General features: G+C 38.1%; 1 long non-coding RNA gene across 2 annotated transcripts in view; it reads right to left on the bottom strand.

The window, feature by feature from the left end:
* LOC112209230 (uncharacterized) overlaps positions 1-18625 on the bottom strand; it is a 371229-nt gene that overhangs the window by 261234 nt on the left and 91370 nt on the right. For both annotated transcript variants that reach the window (XR_002943936.2, XR_008548041.1), the window contains exon 2: positions 2320-2374. This is a non-coding gene — a long non-coding RNA (uncharacterized LOC112209230). The remainder of the gene's footprint in view (positions 1-2319; positions 2375-18625) is intronic.

The raw sequence follows: 18625 nt of genomic DNA, 5'->3' as shown, positions 1-18625 counted from the left end.
CATAAGACTAAAGCACAAGAATAATTAGTATCTTTCAAGTCACCTATAATTTTTCTGTCAACTCCTTTCAGTAGTTTTTGTTTCCTGGTGAATCATAATTTCATGTAACAAGAAAATGAGAAAAATTTAAAGATATACCTTCATCCTGTATTTTTCTCACCTTTCTAAAAAAATTAATGCACTAATTCTTTTCTGCTGTTAACTTTACTTACTCATAGAATTAAATTATACTCCTTGACGTTCAGTGTAAGTGAGAGCTGTGTTTGATCATGGTGATTACAATCTTCTCCGGGGAGATTAAATTATTCAGTTGTACGGGTTGTTTAGCCTCGTTTTACACCAAGGGAGACTGAGGAAGATTAAAATTTGTTCATTTTTGGTAAATGAGTTTCTTAATAGTCAACAACCTAGTTCCTGAGGCCACATCTTCCCCATGTGACGTAAGCACTCTAATTTATAATAGGGTAAGCTGGTCCCACACTCAGTAGTATGCAGGGAATGTTCTTTAGAGTGTCCCTGTAATTTTAAGAGGGAAGAGTTACGTGGATGATAAATCTAGATCTCTTTTAAAGAGGAAAAAGGACATCGCAATGCTGCCTCAGAGGACCACGGACAGTGTGGGGAAGGAGGGATGGTCTGCAATAGACCCAGACATGCCTGCTTGGGAAAGTTAATCTCGCTGCCTGCACTTCACATGGGACTATTTGTCAGCAGATTGCTTTCTGTACATTATAACTCCCATATTCAGGAAGAAGGGAATTGGCCAAACCAGTAATATAAATGCATTGTATGCTCTACCCTCCCTCTTTATGATTAATTCTACCAGTGGTACAAATTTGCATGAATGAATGTCAGTGTGTTTTCTGCCCTGAACATTTCCTGCTGGCTTCAGTTCAGCCCTGCTGACATTTATTACAAATAATAGCTAAATATTCCTGATTTAATAGCTGCAGTGGTCCCACATCTGAAGGTGATGTCTGTAATAAAAGCAGACAAGACGAACTTATAACAAATACTAATCAGATTGTGTTTGCACACATAATGGATAAGCCTCACAGATATACCCACAAAATGTAATGGTTGTTTTTTAAATGCAGCTGCTTGAAGTCACAGTTCAAGAACATATTGGTTGCTTTATTTCCTTTTCATTTCTCTTCTTTCTTCATCTCCTTAATGTACTCAAGGCCTCTGCACAGGATCAAGATTGAATATTATCCCCTTTTTTATCTGGAAAAATGGGACACTAAACACAGAAGACTGGCTGTGTCCTTTTATTCATCTTTTGTTGCTCCTTCTAAACAAAGGGCATTGTCCCCTGATAAATTCCATTTGCTGCCTCTTATTCAAAGGTAGTTTACACACCAGCTACAGCGATTCTCACACAATGCAGTTACTGGCAAAGATACAAATAACTTTCAAAGTTCTTTAAACCTGTTGACCCAGGTGTCCCTTCTGAAAGATATAAACTAGCCTCCCACACCTCTTACAATTGATAAAGGAGACTATAAAACCTGAGATTACAAAAAGATGGCACACAGTGCCTACTAAAGGCAGGTTTTTAAAGCCTTTGGGAATAAAAGGTTCTTTTCCCTTCATCCTGCCCAAACTTCACAAGCCTCCATATAAAAATTGAAGAAGGTCAAATTAGCATTGTCTTTACCGTGACATTTAAACACTTAGGAATTTTAATTACTTGTCATTAATTGGAATAGCGTTATGAAAATACAACTCTTAATATGTTTCCATTATTTTTTTCGGAGTAGACTGTGCAGAAAATTGTAATTAGAGGTGATTACAGACACTGAATTTTTTTTTAAAAGTATTCCATTGAAACTATTTGGTTGGCAGACATTCCCTGAGGTGCATAAACTATTTGACACTTGAGAGCAAAAGTCTTAATCACAAATTGTGTTAAAATCTTTCACAGTATGAACCAAAAAAAAAAAAAAACCAAAAAAAAAAAAAAACGTAACTTGAAGTTTAAGCATCATGGACTAAGGCAGGGGCTAGGACTAGACTACTTTTCTGGATGCCCAACATCATGTCCTGCTCACAAACCCACCTTAGGAGTCCCCACCTCGTAGCTTCTAACTTGTACTCTCCTCTCATCCTCCTCTGATCAGCCCAATAGGCCATAAAGGCAGTGAATAGGAGTCTTAGGGCCACTGGGGCTTCTTCTCAAACTCTGCCTTTGCACTTCTACCACTAATACCTGAGCACCTGAGTATCCAACAATGGTTCCTTGTGAATCAAAATAACAGAAAGATTCAACATAAATTCCATTATTTTGATATTGAGAAAGAAATTTAAACTACCTACCTTATCACCTGGCTTGGCATAGTCTCTGAATCAGATTTTGTTTATTCATTGTGACCTTCAAAGGAAGTAGAAAATTAGGTATTATGTATTCGTATTGACCAGGAATTTCCACATGAATCATAGATTTAAAAAACGTTCGACCTAGGAAAAAATTACAGAGATTATTGTCCTTCTACAGATGAAGACACTGAAGCCCAGGAATTTGAAGTGACTTGCCAAAAGTCACATCATGAACTGGGTCATAGTTTTTACTGTACTCCCTGTCTTAAGCCCTGGAAAAGTGCTTCCTCCATCATACTATTCCCCATTCAGCTCATCTTACTTGTTCTCTTCTGGTTCATGAGAACAAATCATTGTTCCTTGCTTCCTCTGTCCTGAGCTGCAAAGTTTAATCAATGGGTTTTCTGGATTCTCAATCTATTAGATGCATTTGGCAAAACATATGTCCCATGTATTGTTTTGTCTATGTGTTAACGTGGTTTGGGATAAACTTGATGGTGCCATTGGTTTTTGGTATATCCTTTTTCCCTATGAATAAGAAATCTTACTCAGAATGAAAAAAAGAATGACTTTATGTACGTTTCTTCATTGCTAATTTGGACCTTTCCATGGCTAATCATTAGTAGTCAGGCATTTTGGTTGCTAAACTTTGTATCCTTGCACTATTTTTCTCCCACTTTCATCTCTAACAATTCTGCTCCTTCCAGGGATCCAGTTCATATGTTTAGTACATTGTGTTCAGATTTCCCTGTCTTCCACCACTGGCTTTCACAGATATTCAACTTCACCTAAATGTTTAGTATGGTTCTAGGTGCATCTTATATAAATCTGTTTTAGCATCTGTACCCTTCCTATGCCCTGGGCTGGAAATATCATTTCCCTAGACTATTTCTGTTTTATTCAGATATTGTGTCTTCTTTGAACCTTTTCCTAAATACCAAGCCATGTGAGCTTTCTTCCTACTCTAAACACTTAATGGTCTTCTTGTCACTTACATTTCCATAGCATTTATATAGTGGCCTCCCTGTATTACAGTTATGTACACCAGGTGCTCTAGACCATGTATTTTATAATTCATCTTTATACTGCACACCACACAGAACAGGGCCTAACTCTTCACTGGAAAAAATAATTATAGAGATAGATAGATAATTAATATTTATTACCCAGAAGCCATATATTTTAACCCTTCTCAAAAATATTTATTGTATCATAAAACAATACATATTTGTAGTTCCATGTTAACTAAAAAGAAGCATAAAGTACTTCAATGTCCTAAGAGCTGTATGAAAACCGAATGGAAAGCACAATTAATTTTATACTCCAGCATACATTCTACCTAGCAGAAGTGGTGTGCCTAAAACCAGAAGGCTAAATGAGGGAAGCAGGAATCATAGGCAGGCAACCTAAGGACTGATCTAGCCAAGGAGCACATGTAGTTGTGGTTTATATCACCAAGAAGCAATGGCATGGTAGACAGTCATCTAGAGGTACTGCTTTCGTCGAATACACACATCAGACTCAGCTAGAAGGCCAACACACTATCCATTGCACCACAGAGCTGGCATAGAGGTGCTTTCTGATCTGAGGTACCCTCAGCTGAGAGTGGACCAAAATGGGAACCAAGCCCCCACTCTCCCTCCAGTCACTAGCTAGATGGTTCCAAAGAAGCCAGGAGGGCAAGTAGTAAGGAAGGACAAGCATTCAGCTGCTTCAAAATCTAGTATCTATAAGCAAGGTCAAAATTCTAGAAAAATTCTAAGGAGCTGAGATTATGCCAGCAAAAGAATCCAAAAACTCACACCGCAACAATGTCTAAAGTCTAGGTTATAAAAACCCTGCACCCTTGCAACAGAACAAATTTCAATAGGCAAATGACAAAGAAAGAGAAAAGAATATTGCTGTTAGACAAAATGAAAAGTTGTACAACCAGGGCTCAGAAGCAAGTTGTGTTGGGCATGGAGTCTGTCTTCATTCTCAGTATTTTCCTTAGTTGTGCATGATAGAAAGGCAGGTGCTATAGTAGACACATTAACTCTTACGCCCTCTGTAGAATCACTTATTACCGTCATATTTAGCCAAGAAACTACTGACTTGGGCCGTAAAAAATGCACAGGACTTTTTAAGAGGCGACTCACCTTACTATAAAGGAGTCATCCAAGCCCATGCTTCTCAAACTTTAGTATGCTTGTGAATCCCCTGGAGACATGATTACATTGCTGATTCTGATTCAGTAGGGCTAAAAGGAACCTGAAATTCTGCACTTCTGGCAAGCACCCTTGCTGCATGCTGGTTTGTAGGCCAAAATTTCAGTAAGGAGGCCCTAAACAACCTGAACTGGAGCCTGACATATAGAACAGTCATATTTTAAAATCACAGCCTAATATTTAAATTAAGTAATATACATATGTTTTATACATACCGTGTAATGTAAATGTTGTATTATCTGCAATAACAGGTTATATCACTTCAGACCTCAGGCTATATATCATTACATTCCCTTGCCAAAACATAACAAAAAATTTTGATTCATTTGTTTTCCTTATTTATCTCTTGCCTCTGTCTGCTTATATTCTTCTTAATAGGTTCCAAATGAGAAATGTTCACTTCACAGATTTTAATTACCTGAAGTCTTTTTTTCCTCATTGATTACCAAGAGCAAAGTAGCATTTTGTGTTAACCTTTCAAAATGTCCAATTTAATTTATGAATACAATATTTTTTCAGCTCAGCGTATATAGATGATGCATATTGTTTCATACTGCCTTCATGAAAAGACCATTTTAATTTTAATTACCCCAAAGAAATGTGTCTGGGATGGAGAATTCTGTGAGTTCACGAACAGAACTGCCCAACAATTTGTTGGAAGAGCTCATGGCATCTACAAAGCAATTGTATCTGTGATAGATGAGGCATTCTCTCAACTGCTGGGGAAAGTTGATTTGACATCACATTAGGATTAAATCAGTTATGTACTATTCCAGAATGGATCCCTTTATTTTGTTTTTGTTTGTTTGTTTTTTGAGACAGAGTCCCACTCTGTCACCCAGGCTGGAGTGCAGAGGTGCAACCTTGGCTCGGGGCAATCTCCGCCTCCCAGATTCAAGTGATTCTCCTGCCTCAGCCACCCAAGTATCTGGGACTACAGGCATGTGCCATGATGCCCGGCTAATTTTTTGTATTTTTAGTAGAGACAAGGCTTTATTGTGTTAGCCAGGATGGTCTTGATCTCCTGACCTTGTGATCCGCCCACCTCAGCCTATTTGGTGTTTTTGAAATCAAAAGCCTAATATTTTAGATTCCTACAAGTGGACTAAACATTGGCATTAGTCCTGGAAACATCTCAGTAGGAGAAAGAGGGCTGCCAGTGGTGAGGTCATCCTGAGGCATTTGAATTCAGGGCTTCCACTATCCCAAACATGGTGGCTATTCTGGTAAACATCAAGGTCACACAAGCAATGCTGCTTGATTGCAGTCACTTCTCTGATGTCTTCAGCAAGTGTTTGCTCCTTTTTGCATTTTCTTGGCTTTAAAATTCACACAGCAACTCTATCCCCCCAACCCAATCAGAAGGCTTTCAAGCAAGCCATTCTGCAAAACACAAAATCAGGGGGAAAAGAAGCTAAATCAAACTCAAATAAAAAGCAGTGATAGAAGGCTTCAACAAAGTCCACACAGGGAATCAAGCCTGCTTTTAAACAAAAATATTGACATAGCAATTTAAAATAAATACCAGCTTCATATGCTGAACACTTTATTATTGGCTCACAGGACTGCAAATATAAGGAACATATTCTTCTCTGAAACATTGCCAAAAGCAAACCTCTTAAAAGCCAAACATTGTGACATGTTCTTAAGTAGCTTGCCATCATGTCAATTGTTGCATTTGGTATAACATAACGCCTGCATGTTCATTAAGCCTACATTTTGCAATTAAGGTACATATGTTTTACTTCTCCAAATGTCTGAAAGCCAGGTGGAACAAGTCCATCGCTCTGGTGACATTGAGCATTTCTACAACACTGCTGAATCCCAGCTTAGTATTTTGCATAGTCTCCTTATTATATAGGAAAATGGAATTGTCAATATGTCCTTTTGTGTAAAGCTGTAAAAGCTCAGAAGATCTTAGCAAATACTGGCTATGACGCTAAGGTACATGAAGCAGATGTCTACAATTAGCCTGTTAAAAAGTTTCATTGTAAAAGACCCTTCAAGTAAAGCACTGCTGCCGGTAATTGTACATTAATTGGCTTCATTTCTCTCTGAAGGTCTAGCGGATCACAGCCCTATGATTTGCTGCCTACCAAAGCATACCATGCTAAAAATATATGTTTCTTTCTTGTCTTTAAGTAAAATGCCTAGAGAAGTAAATGTGGTAGCGTCTATGCTGATAATCAATATTTCTTCAGATTTATAAAACAAAATAAAAATGATTTCATTACAAATTAGGATGGGCAATACCTAACAATAAGAGCAAAAACCAAGTAAAAGGCTGACCCACAGCTAAAATGGTAAGTTTCAGTTCATCAACAATGATAACATGAGCACTTGAGCAACTGACATGTTAGATGTCAAGTATCTAAACAAAATATGGGTTTTACAAATAGATCCCAGCAAGGCTAGAGTTGTGTGACCTCCTCCAATCTACCTCTCTAGGTAGAGCACAGTATAACTCTCATGGTAATGTCAGAAAGAGCTAATTAGCTAAAAGCTACATCTCAGGTGAAAGGGCAATGGGAAGTCAAAACAAGGATTGCTTCAAAATCGCTCGCCCCGTGTCGACTGGACAGGAATTTGTGAAGATTGCTTAAAGTGCAGAAGCTCTTTCTGATATTTCTGACAGTTAAAGTACCCTAAATTGGAATGCACTCCTGTATAACAGAATCAGGAAGAAAACAATTGCAGGGTAGTGTTGATGGTTATGAGGAAGGTTAGACTTTGCTGTAAATGCCCAGGCAACTGAGTGAAGTATTTTTTTAAAAGACTTTGAAAACATTAGATAAACATGATATATGAAGTCTTCCATGTTTAACCACTCATTACACACCCTACCCAGTGTCTCACATTTAACTACACCCAGATCAGCAGCCTTTCACTGTTTCTCTTTTGTTTTAGGAAAAGGTTTGGAAGAACACTGATTATTTATGATTTATTCTAGATAGCAGAAAGGGTGAGAATAGAGACGAGAAAGAACTGAACAACTGAGGAGCTTATCATTTACCTCCCAGGACAGTGGAGTTGAAAGAGCACTGGAATAGGAGTCTGGTAATCCTTCAGTTACTAACTAGTGTACATCTTGTACAACTCACTTAATCTTTATTTACTTTCTTCCTATGTAAACTGAACAGGCTTATCTACATCTAGTTTTGAATTCCTTAGGGTTACTATAAAATTCTCATTTCTGCATTTTTTAAGTGTTCATAAATACCATAATTATTTTTCCTCTGTATTGGGTAGTCACTGACAAAAGGAAATTTGCAGTCAAATTCCCTAAATCTCCTGAATGTACCATTTATTCAGAAATTTTCATCTATAAGCATGAGTGAGACTCAATAAAAAGTAATTTTGGAGTTGCAGTAAATCTAAGAAATGCAAAAGAAAATAATGGCCTTGGAACATCAGAGTATTTTGCAACTGTCAAAAACATCCCAGATATTAGATGAAGTCCCCATAACATGAGGTCTTCAAAAATGGTCAAAGCTTGAGAAGGCTTTGAAAGAGCTGAAGAGAATATCCAACGTGATTCAACTAAGACTCTAGAGCAATTCATATTAGAACCACATAGTTGAGGGCCTAATTTATAGCAAAGCCCCTTAACCTGTATCTCAAGTATGAGCCTACAGGGTAGAAAGCCCTGTCCAAGATGCTGTGTGAAAAGAAAGATGAACAAAATGTGGAGCCTGCCAGTAGGAGATGACTGTTTTATAAAACAAAACCTCCAGTGCAAGAGCGACTTGCACACCATAGTCAGTCATCTTGAGGCAAGTAGTTAGAGATTAGAGAGATGTGTGTAAAACAAACACAGTGAATCAAATCAGCTTTCTATAAGCAATAACTCAAATAGTCTCAGTAGGAAAACCATCAACCCATTTCAGACTAAACTCAGACAATTTGTTTAGGGTGTAAAACCAAAAACCACTGTTGAGGTAATTTGACAGACACCTCATTTCATGTGTTTTGCTCCTACCAAGCATCATCTAGAAAGCAGGACTTGGTTTATTTGTTTTAAAATAATGACTTAGATCAAACAGATAGAAAAACAAGAACAAAAACAAATAACCAAGCTGAATACAGACATTACATAAACTATAAAGGAGAAGAAAGGAACACAAGAAGATTGAATTAGATGACTCCTAAATGTCCTTTTCCATTAAAAAAAATCCCTTGATTATATATTTAAAAATCAAAAATTAGTGAAAAAGAGTTCAGACTATCTAAACACCACAGATAAATCCAGGATTACACATGGAATAATGTATTTGAGAACACTTTTATTCAAAGTTCTATTTAAATTATTTCCACTGAAAAATTGTAAGCACTTATATACTAAATTCAGTCAGGTTTGAAGATGAGTAATTCGTATTAGTATCCACTTGAATCTTTACATGAACAACACATACTTACTTCCACAAACTGACATTTCTTTCCTGGGATTACTTAGGTTACTGTTACTAAAAATATTCAAAACATAATGCTATCTTTCAGCTAGTTACATTATTTTATCATGTTTGGTACTGTCTTTGAAAAATTATCTTAATCCATATATTGAACCCAAAATTTCCTTTTTTCACAGGATACATTGTGGCTAGGTGCTGGGGAAGAATTGCTCTAAGAAATACAAATGGAAGCAGACATTATTTGTACCTTATAATTAAGGTTACATATTGAAAGGTGAATTGCCTTTAAATATCTCTAGATATAGCCCCTTATGTCAAACCTCCACATTTCTGTTAACTTAGCATTGTTCAGCTGTCTAACAAAGAAGTGAAACGAAGATCAACCTTTCTCTGCCATCCAATTCTAGAAGTTTCTATTGTAATTTGAAAAAATTGTAGTTGAAATGCTTCAATGCTGGATACTAAAACAGTATTTCTTATGGGTTTATTATGAGGCAAAGCCAGTGAGGAAAACTGCAGATTATTTTGAACTAAACTAAAACCTGATTTCTGTGAATTATATTCATCGATGCTAATTTGAGTTTTTCATGGCAAAATATCACTATTGTTTCTATATGCTGCTTATACACAGTTATGTTTTACTGAGCACACAATATAAAAATATTTTGGATAATGTATAAATCCCAGTACCTTTAGAAGAAATCGTTATGAAACATATTTAGATTCTCCAAAAACATCCACTAAAAAGAACTTTTAGCATTTTACATGTAAAATCCTATCATTATCATTATTGGAAAGACTGTACTTAACATACCAGGCATTCTAAATCACAGAATTTTAGAACTGAAAAATACCTTAGAGATCATATAGTCCAGAACAGCAAAGACACAGCACACACTCCCTGCCATTCATCTTTCCTAAACCCAAGGCAGACAGCACCAATCAATTTCAACTCTCTTTTCTGCTGAGCCTAGTTGTGGCCTCAAATGCTTATCCATACAGCACTCTAGGCTGCCCCTACCAATTAGCCACCATTGGCACACAAGATGAAATATATTTGCTTACTTTACTCCAGTGTAGCATCCTCAATATACAAATAAAGAAACTGAAGTAATAAGAACCTAAGTAATTCCCATCTTGCTATTCCATTAATTTTGCAGTAGAGCCAGAATTAAAACAGATTTTCAGCTTCTGTGTAGCTGTATCTTGTAGCCTTAAAGAACTTTTTTTAATAGTAAGAGACAGGCGACTTTAAATTAGAATATTTTTAATTTAAAAAACTCATTGCCTTATTTTCATTGCACTGCAGCTGCTGATTCTCATATACATAATATGTTGTTATTTTTTCTCCTGCCATTTTTTGTAAGCCAAAAATACTTCCTAAGAAAAGAACATTCATACTCCATCTTTTAAATACATATATATTATTGAAGAAGATACAGTTTCTGACAAATAAACTTTAAGAATTCATAAGGTCAGTCTGTCCTGGAAATAGATTTTCTTATCTTACACATCTCAGGTTTTTCTTGCTACTGACCAAAAATTTCTGGGGCTATCCACCTCCACATGAGGATATTCTGATTTGTTATGCCTGAAAAGTCTATAACCCACCTTTATGCTACATCAATCACTTTATCCTCACTCAGATAGAGCTGTAATTCTCTTCCAAAGACTTTGGTTTGGTGCCAACTTGGTGGCGCTTGGGCTCTGGCTACCATTTTCTTCCCATATGTCCGTTTCCACCTTCCTATTCTGCTCCCCAAACATGACACTACTCCAGCCTCTACAGCTTATAAACAAGGTAAGAAATCATTTATTTCTCTTACCGTCAGTCATCCATCCATTCAGTAAATATTTACCCTGTACCTATTATGTGCCAGGTGCTGTTCTGGTTCCTAGGATTCAACAGTCAACAAGGTGAAAACCCTGACATCAGCTCAGCAAGTTTACATTCTCATCTAAATTTTAGCAAGTAAATATACAGCAAGTCAAATGTTGATTAGGGCTTGGGGAAAAATAAAAATGTCAGGGGTACAGGGACTGATTGGTGAGGCTCTTCTATGTAGGTTGATCAGGGAAGATCTTACAGAAAGCCTAATATTTGATCAGAAACTTCTCTGATCAAAGTTAAAAAAAAAAAAAGGAAAGAAAAAGTAAAACAAAACAAAACCCCAAAACCAGCTTGTTTATATCTGGGTAAACAGCCTCCAGGCAAAGAAGTTCACACTGTATTTAACGCCATGAGAATGAAAGAATAATTGGAAACTGCACTCTAAACTTTAAAGGTCAGGAGAGTGGGGAGAGACTAAGGGGGAATCTCTAGTGATGGAGGCGACCAAGATGAAGTGGCATCCTAGAAATCAGTTAAACAAAGTCTTTGAAGAATGAGGACATGCTTAACTCTGTGAAATGATACTGAGAGGTAGAGTAAGACAAGGACAGAGAATTGACCATTCCATTTATTTACTCACATGAAAGTCACACATTCTTTTCTTTTCTTTTCTTTTCTTTTTTTTTTTTTTTTTTTTTGAGATGGAGTTTTGCTCTTGTTGCCCTGGCTGGAGTGCAATGGAATGATCTCAGCTCACTGCAACCTCCGCCTCCCAGGTTCAAGCGATTCTCCTGCCTCAGCCTCCCGAGTAGCTGGGATTACAAGCAGGCACCACCAAGCCTGGCTAACTTTTTGTATTTTTAGTAGAGACGGGGTTTCTCCATGTTGGTCAGGCTGGTCTGGAACTCCTCAGGGCGGACCTCAGGTGGTCCACCCACCTCGGCCTCCCAAAAGTGCTGGGATTACAGGCGTGAACCACTGCACCCGGCGAAAGTCAAGCATTCTTTATGAGAGTTGTTTCAAGGTCAGCAAGTGGGTTCAAAGACAAAAGGGGACAAATGGTCTATAGCATGTATAGAACAGCCCTTCCTGGAACTTTTATTCTAAAAAAGAGCAGATAAATGTGGTAAAGGGAAATTTGCAGGGGTGGGGGGTTGTCATTGTAATTTGATTTTAAGATGAGACAAAGCTTGTATATTTGTTCAGAAAGCTTATATATTTGTTCATTGAAAAGATCTGGTAAAAAAAAAAAAAAAAGGAGGAAATGATGAAGCAAGAGAAAAGAGATATGCTGGAGTAATGGCCTTGGTTAGGCCAGAGGGATACAGACTTAAGAGCAAATAGTAGGGGTTGGAGGGTGGGTGAGTGGAGGGTGTTGCCATAGCTAGACACACATTTCCTCCACAGTGAAGGAGGAAGGCAGAGTGTATGTACGCAGATGCAGAGGGTTGAAGGGATGCGAAGACAGAAAGACAGGAAATTCTTTTCTGATTATTTCTCTTCCGTGAAACAAAATTATAGCTTAAAATGAATAGAAGGAAGGAAGAAGTGTTGAAGATTTGAAGAGAAAAGAGATCCTCTCCTCTCCTGTCTACTAAGCAACCGGAATCAACTCCCTCCTTGCTCAAATTAACAGAAAAGGGTAGGGAACTCTCCTCTCTTAGCTAATTATACACACCATTGCTCCCTTACATAATCGAAGGCTGACTGTATATTTCAGAAAGATTGGCAAAGAGTTAGCTTATTAGTTTCACCTTGAAGATAGTTTTCAAAAATCACTCAGCACACAAATATAAGTTCTCTCTCCCTCCTCATTCCCAACTGTTTCCTAATTATAACTGCGTTACTTTAGTGCCTTTTCTGACTTTACTCAGGACACAAGCAACTCCTTAAAAGAAATACAAAGTTCCTCACCAATGCATTCACGTGGGAATCAAGAGGAAAGGAAAATTACTCACTGACATTTAGTCCTTTCAATGCATATTCTTTAAACACCATCTTTATCTCTTTGGTCCCTCAATGGCTACTTATTTAAAGTTGTGGACTGATAACTATGCCATAGAACTTTAAAATCGTATATTGAGAAAATATAAGTGATATCATAATATAAAACCTGCAGCAATCAAATGAGTAACTGTGATTTTCATGGTATTATATTGAGAAGTTAATGTAAACCAGTTCACATCCATGGCTGTTTCCAGCACTCAAATGAATCATTTCTCTGTTCATCTGGGGACAAGGAGTGGAAGAACAAGTAGGCTTGAAGGAGCTGTCTTGAGATGCTTCTGAAACTTTTAACTTACCTCTCCTACAGGTGAAATATTTGACCTAGCTAGATATTATAGGAAGCCTTTTCTGACGAGTGTACTCCAGGGGTAAAAGCCTATTGGAGTAGGGAGTCATTCTCTGCTTATGGCAAGACAGTCCTCTCATAGGAAGAATAAAAAAATAATTCTGCTGATATCAGCTGCACACTGGACGCTAGGGCTGGAAGATCTTAGAGAATCAGAGGGTCCTTTTTGCTGAACCTTTCTTAGGATGAGTCTTCCATATCTGTGATTATTTGGCATTCACGACTGTGAATGACTCATCAGCCTGCTTGTCTAAAACCTAGCTGACAATTACTCAAGGAATGGGAGTTTTGATAGTCTGAAAGCATCCAGATGAGGGCAGAGGGGAAAGCAAAGGGCACCATAGGGAGGAGCTGGCAGAGTTTGTGACCTTTGGTGGCAGAATTCGAGGGAACATAAGAGACAGGAGTGCAGAGAGGAAAAATAAATGCAGATTAAAACAGAACAAAAAGGGATACGAGGAGCCACAGGAAATAAAATTAAGAGCGAAACAAGGAAGATGTGATTGTATAATAAGAACAAAATAGACTAGACCTTCCCTTCATATTATATGACAAAATTAATCTTTATTTGATTAGATAACTAAATGTAAAAAATTAGAAAAAATAACATATTTTTCAATATCTCCATATGACACATTTTAAACTCAAATAATAAGTCACCCAAAAGATTGACCTATTTACTTAAAGTAAATGTAAAATGTATAACATTCAGAAACAAGCACAAAATAGGAAAGGAAATAGTTCCTTTTTGTTATCCTTCTCTTCTACCTTTCCCTTCCTTTCCTGAATAATTCAGTACAAAAACTAACAAATAGGGCCAGGCAAGGTAGATGCCAGCATAAGGGTACAGGTGGTCTGTTGGGCCAGTGAGAAGTTGGGGCATTGATGGGTGAAAAGGGCTTCTTCTCAGAAGCAGAAAGGGAGTGGGGGCAGCGGGAACAGCCTAGCTAGAGGAAGTGTCTGAGCTCCAGTGGGAGAGAAGTTCATGTCATGTGAGGGCGCAGTCTGATAAAAGATACTAAAGCCTGAGGAGTTAGGAAGACAAGGTCCAGAGGGTAGGAAGGGAAAGATGATGAGATGGCAGATTAGTTACAGACAGTGACAGTGATCAAATAATTATGTTGAGAATGAAGGGAACCAGGTTTCTCACTCTAGAGAAAAGACTAACAATTATAGAAAAGAAAAAACTAAAAGGAACCTATGGTGTTGGATACGAATTAAATATATCTTATCTATCTGTAGTCCCAGCTACTCGGGAGGCTGAGGCAAGAGAATGGCGTGAACCCAGGAGGCGGAGCTTGCAGTGAGCCGAGATCGCACCACTGCACTCCAGCCTGGGTGACAGAGCGAGACTCCGTCCCCCCCCAGAAAAAAAATCTATCCATCCATCTGTGTGTGTATATGTATGTATGTGTGTGTATATATATGTATAGTATGAACTCATTGATTTAATAATGTACAGATAGATGTAGAAATACAGTTGTATTTTGTGTTTGTGTGTGTATGTATGTTACCTACCTCTGTCTACTGAGAACCCTGAGGGCAGTTATACCCCCCAAACCAATGCATGCACCTATACCTAGATAGTGTTTTATGAAGTGACTAGAAGAATTCATACTAAAATATTTATAGTGACTGTTTAGGTTGTTAAAAGTATGGACAATTTGTTATTCTTTGCTATTTTAAAATATTCTTTAACAAACCTTTTACATTTTTACAAATATAAGAAACATTTTTAAAAGTTATAAAAAAAATTTTTAAAAGGAAGAAAGGTAAAGGCACTGTGGCCTATATCCCCAAAACCCTTTCACAGCCCTCTTGGTCTTTGCCCTCCCTACTGTAGCAGTTAGAAACAAAAACACCCCAATTTCCAGCTTCCTTTGAAGCTGGTTGTGGCCAGATGTCAGAGTTCAGGTCATAAGGAGTAGGCAGAAGTCCCTAGAGATTTTCAATATAAACGCAAAGCCTACTAAGAAAAAGGCTTTTCTCTCTTGCATTTCCCTGCCTGGAAAACATACAGGATTCTTTTGTACAGGTTCAGCAGCCATCCTGTGACTCTTATCCAATAAGCATGAGGACAAAAACCTACACATTAAAGATACCAGAGCGGGAAGATGGAAAGAAACTCGGTCCCTGATGACCTCCTTGAGCTGCCCAAGCAGCTCTGGAATCCTTGCCCCTGAACTTCTTGTTTCATGATACCAATCAGCCCCCCAGAGTTTGAACTGTTATTAATAGCAGCATTCTGTAAGATAAAGAAGAGTGAGAAAGTATAACAGAAAGGAAGTGTATACAATCAGAAGGTGTGTACCAAAGTATTACATGACCATCAAGGGGAGGCTCAGCACAACAGTATTTATGTTGTCACTACAGAATTAAAAACATAACTTGAACCTAGTGATAAAAAGGGCACATTTTTCTAAAAACCACTTTTTCCTGTTAATAAGAACTACCTAACTCTCCTACAATATGGCATTTATTTCACTTATACATACAACTCGACTCTTACAAATACAAATTTAGTCTCCTTATATCTATTAAATATAACACTATGTCCTAAATTCTATAATATTCCTGAGCCCATGGAATATGTTAGCAAATACTATGGATGTAGGCTTGTTCCTTGCTTCTCAAATCTTCCTGCTTATAACATCAGGATAGGGAATTCCAGGCCAGGACAGGGTTGGGGAATGTGGAACCTGGATATTTAAGTGTTAGTGGACAAACATATATGTGAGATTTCATCTTTTGACTTGGGCATAACCCAAAGTGATCAAAGTGAGCAAAATTTTATTCATGTCTTAAATGTTAGCTAAAAACATGTATACATCAACATGGTCTGCAAGAAGAAATTGGCAATTGTTGCAGGAAGTCAGGGACCCCGAACAGAGGGACTGGCTGAAGCCATGGCAGAAGAACATAAATTGTGAAGATTTCATGGACATTTATTAGTTCCCCAAGTTAATACTTTTATAATTTCTTATGCCTGTCTTTACTGCAATCCCTGAATATAAGTTGTGAAGATTTCATGGACATTTATCACTTCCCCAATCAATACTCTTGTGACTTCCTATGCCTGTCTTTACTTTAATCTCTTAATCCCATCATCTTCGTAAGCTGAGGATGTATGCCACCTCAGGACCCTATGGTGATTGCGTTAACTGCACAAATTGTTTGTAAAGCATGTGTGTTTGAACAATATGAAATCTGGGCACCTGAAAAAAGAACAGGATAACAGCGATGTTCAGGGAACAAGGGAGGTAACCATTAGGTCTAACTGCCTGAGAGCCAGGCAGAACAGAGCTATATTTCTCTTCTTACAAAAGTGAATAGGAGAAATATCGCTGAATTCTTTTTCTCAGCAAGGAACAGCCCTGAGAAAGAGAATGCATTCCCGGGGGAGGCCTCTGAAATGGCCGCTCTGGGAATGTCTGTCTTATACGGTTGCAGATAAGGGATGAAATAAGCCCTGGTCTCCCGTAGCACTCCCAGGCCTATTAGGACAAGGAAATTCCTGCCTAGTAAATTTTAGTCAGACTGGTTGTCTGCTCTCAAACCCTGTCTCCTGATAAGATGTTATCAATGACAATGTGTGCCTGAAACTTCATTGGCAATTTTAATTTTGCCCCGGTGCTCTGCCCCCATTTGCCTTGTGATATTTTATTGCCTTGTGAAGCATGTGATCTCTGTGACCCATACCTTATTTGTACACTCCCTCCCCTTTGAAAATCACTAATAAAAACTTGCTGGTTTTGGGGCTTGAGGGGCATCACGGAAACTGCCGACATGTGATGTCTCCCCCAGATACCCAGCTTTAAAATTTCTCTCTTTTGTACTCTTTCCCTTTATTTCTCAGACCGGCCGACACTTAGGGAAATAGAAAAGAACCTACACTGAATTATCGGGGGCAGGTTCCCCCGATAGGCAATATAGGTATTTGGCAAAGAGCTAGTATCTAGAATATATAACAAATTACTACAAATCAATAAGAAAAAACAAAAGTAAAAAAACCCAATAAAAAGATGGACCCAAGATGAATAAACATAACCAAAGAGGATATCTAAATAACAAAAATGATATGGTTTGGCTGTGTCCCCACCCAAATCTCAGCTCAAATTGTAATCCCTACATGTCAAGGGAGGGACCAGGTGGGAGTTGATTGGATCATGGATGCAGTTCCCCCATGCTGCTCTCATGATAGTGAGTGGGTTCTCACAAGGTCCGATGGTTTTATAGTGGTGATTTCCCCTGCTCTGCTCTCTCTCCTGCTGCCTTGTGAAGAAGTTGCCTGCTTCTCCTTCTGCCATGATTGTAAGTTTTCTGAGGCCTCCCCAGCCATGCAGAACTGTGAGTCAATGAAACTTCTTTTCCTTTATAAATTACTCAGTCTCAGGGAAGTTATTTATAGCAGTGTGAAAACAGACTAATACACAAACATTATGAAAATTATTCCCCAGGCAAATGCGAATTAAAATCGTAATCAGAATGACTAAAATCAAAAAGATGGAAAATTTTGTCAACAATGTAGAGCAACCAAACTTCTAATACTGTACACTGCTAGTATATGTGGAAATCACAGAACCACTTTGGAAAATTATATCTTTTAAAGGTAAACATATGCAAACCTACAGCAACTTTGATCTTAGACATATGTTCATTGAAAGACAGAGTTTTATGTCATATCACATCTATTTGCAATAGTCAAAAACTGCAAACTACCCAAATGCTAAGAGCAGAAGGAATAAACAAAATGTGGTATATTCACACAATGAACATTACGTAGCCATGACAATGAACAGTTTACAATCATACACAAAAGTATTGTTAAATCTCCCACACATGTTGTGTGACAGAAGCCAGCCACAAAAGAATACTCATATCTGTAAAGTTCAGAAACAGGCAAAACTAACCTCTCCTGTTAGAAGTCAAGACAGGGCTTCCTCTTGGTGAAAGGAGGTAGAGAAAGACTGGAAAGGTACACTGGGGGTTTTCAGGGGTGTTGTTAATATTCTATTTCTTGATGGAGTATTGGTTGCCATCAGCATAAATTCACCATCTCTACACTGATTTTTTTCTCTCTGTACATTGCACTTCAATAAATAGATGTGAAAGTTAAAAGTGCATATTTTTATTTTGCATTCTTGTTCATAATTTATCCATGGTTAGTGTTTTTTTTGTTGTTGTTTGTTTTGTTGAAACGGAGTCTCGCTGTGTCACCCGGGCTGGAGTGCGGTGGCACGATATCGGCTCACTGCAACCTCCGTCTCCCGGGTTCAAGCAATTCTCTGCCTCAGCTTCCTGAGTAGCTGGGATTACAGGCACCTGCCACTACGCCAGGCTAATTTTTGTATTTTTAGTAGAGACGGGGTTTCACCATCTTGGCCAGGCTGGTCTTGAACTGCTGACTTTGTGATCCTCCCACCTCGGCCTCCCAATGTGCTGGGATTACAGGTGTGAGCCACCACTTCCGGCCCCATGGTTATTATTTTTAAATCAGGTGTTCTTT

Source organism: Pan troglodytes, chromosome 4 (genome assembly GCF_028858775.2).
Source record: "Pan troglodytes isolate AG18354 chromosome 4, NHGRI_mPanTro3-v2.0_pri, whole genome shotgun sequence".
Taxonomy (NCBI): Eukaryota; Metazoa; Chordata; class Mammalia; order Primates; family Hominidae; genus Pan; species Pan troglodytes.
This window is presented reverse-complemented; position numbering and strand designations above follow the sequence as displayed.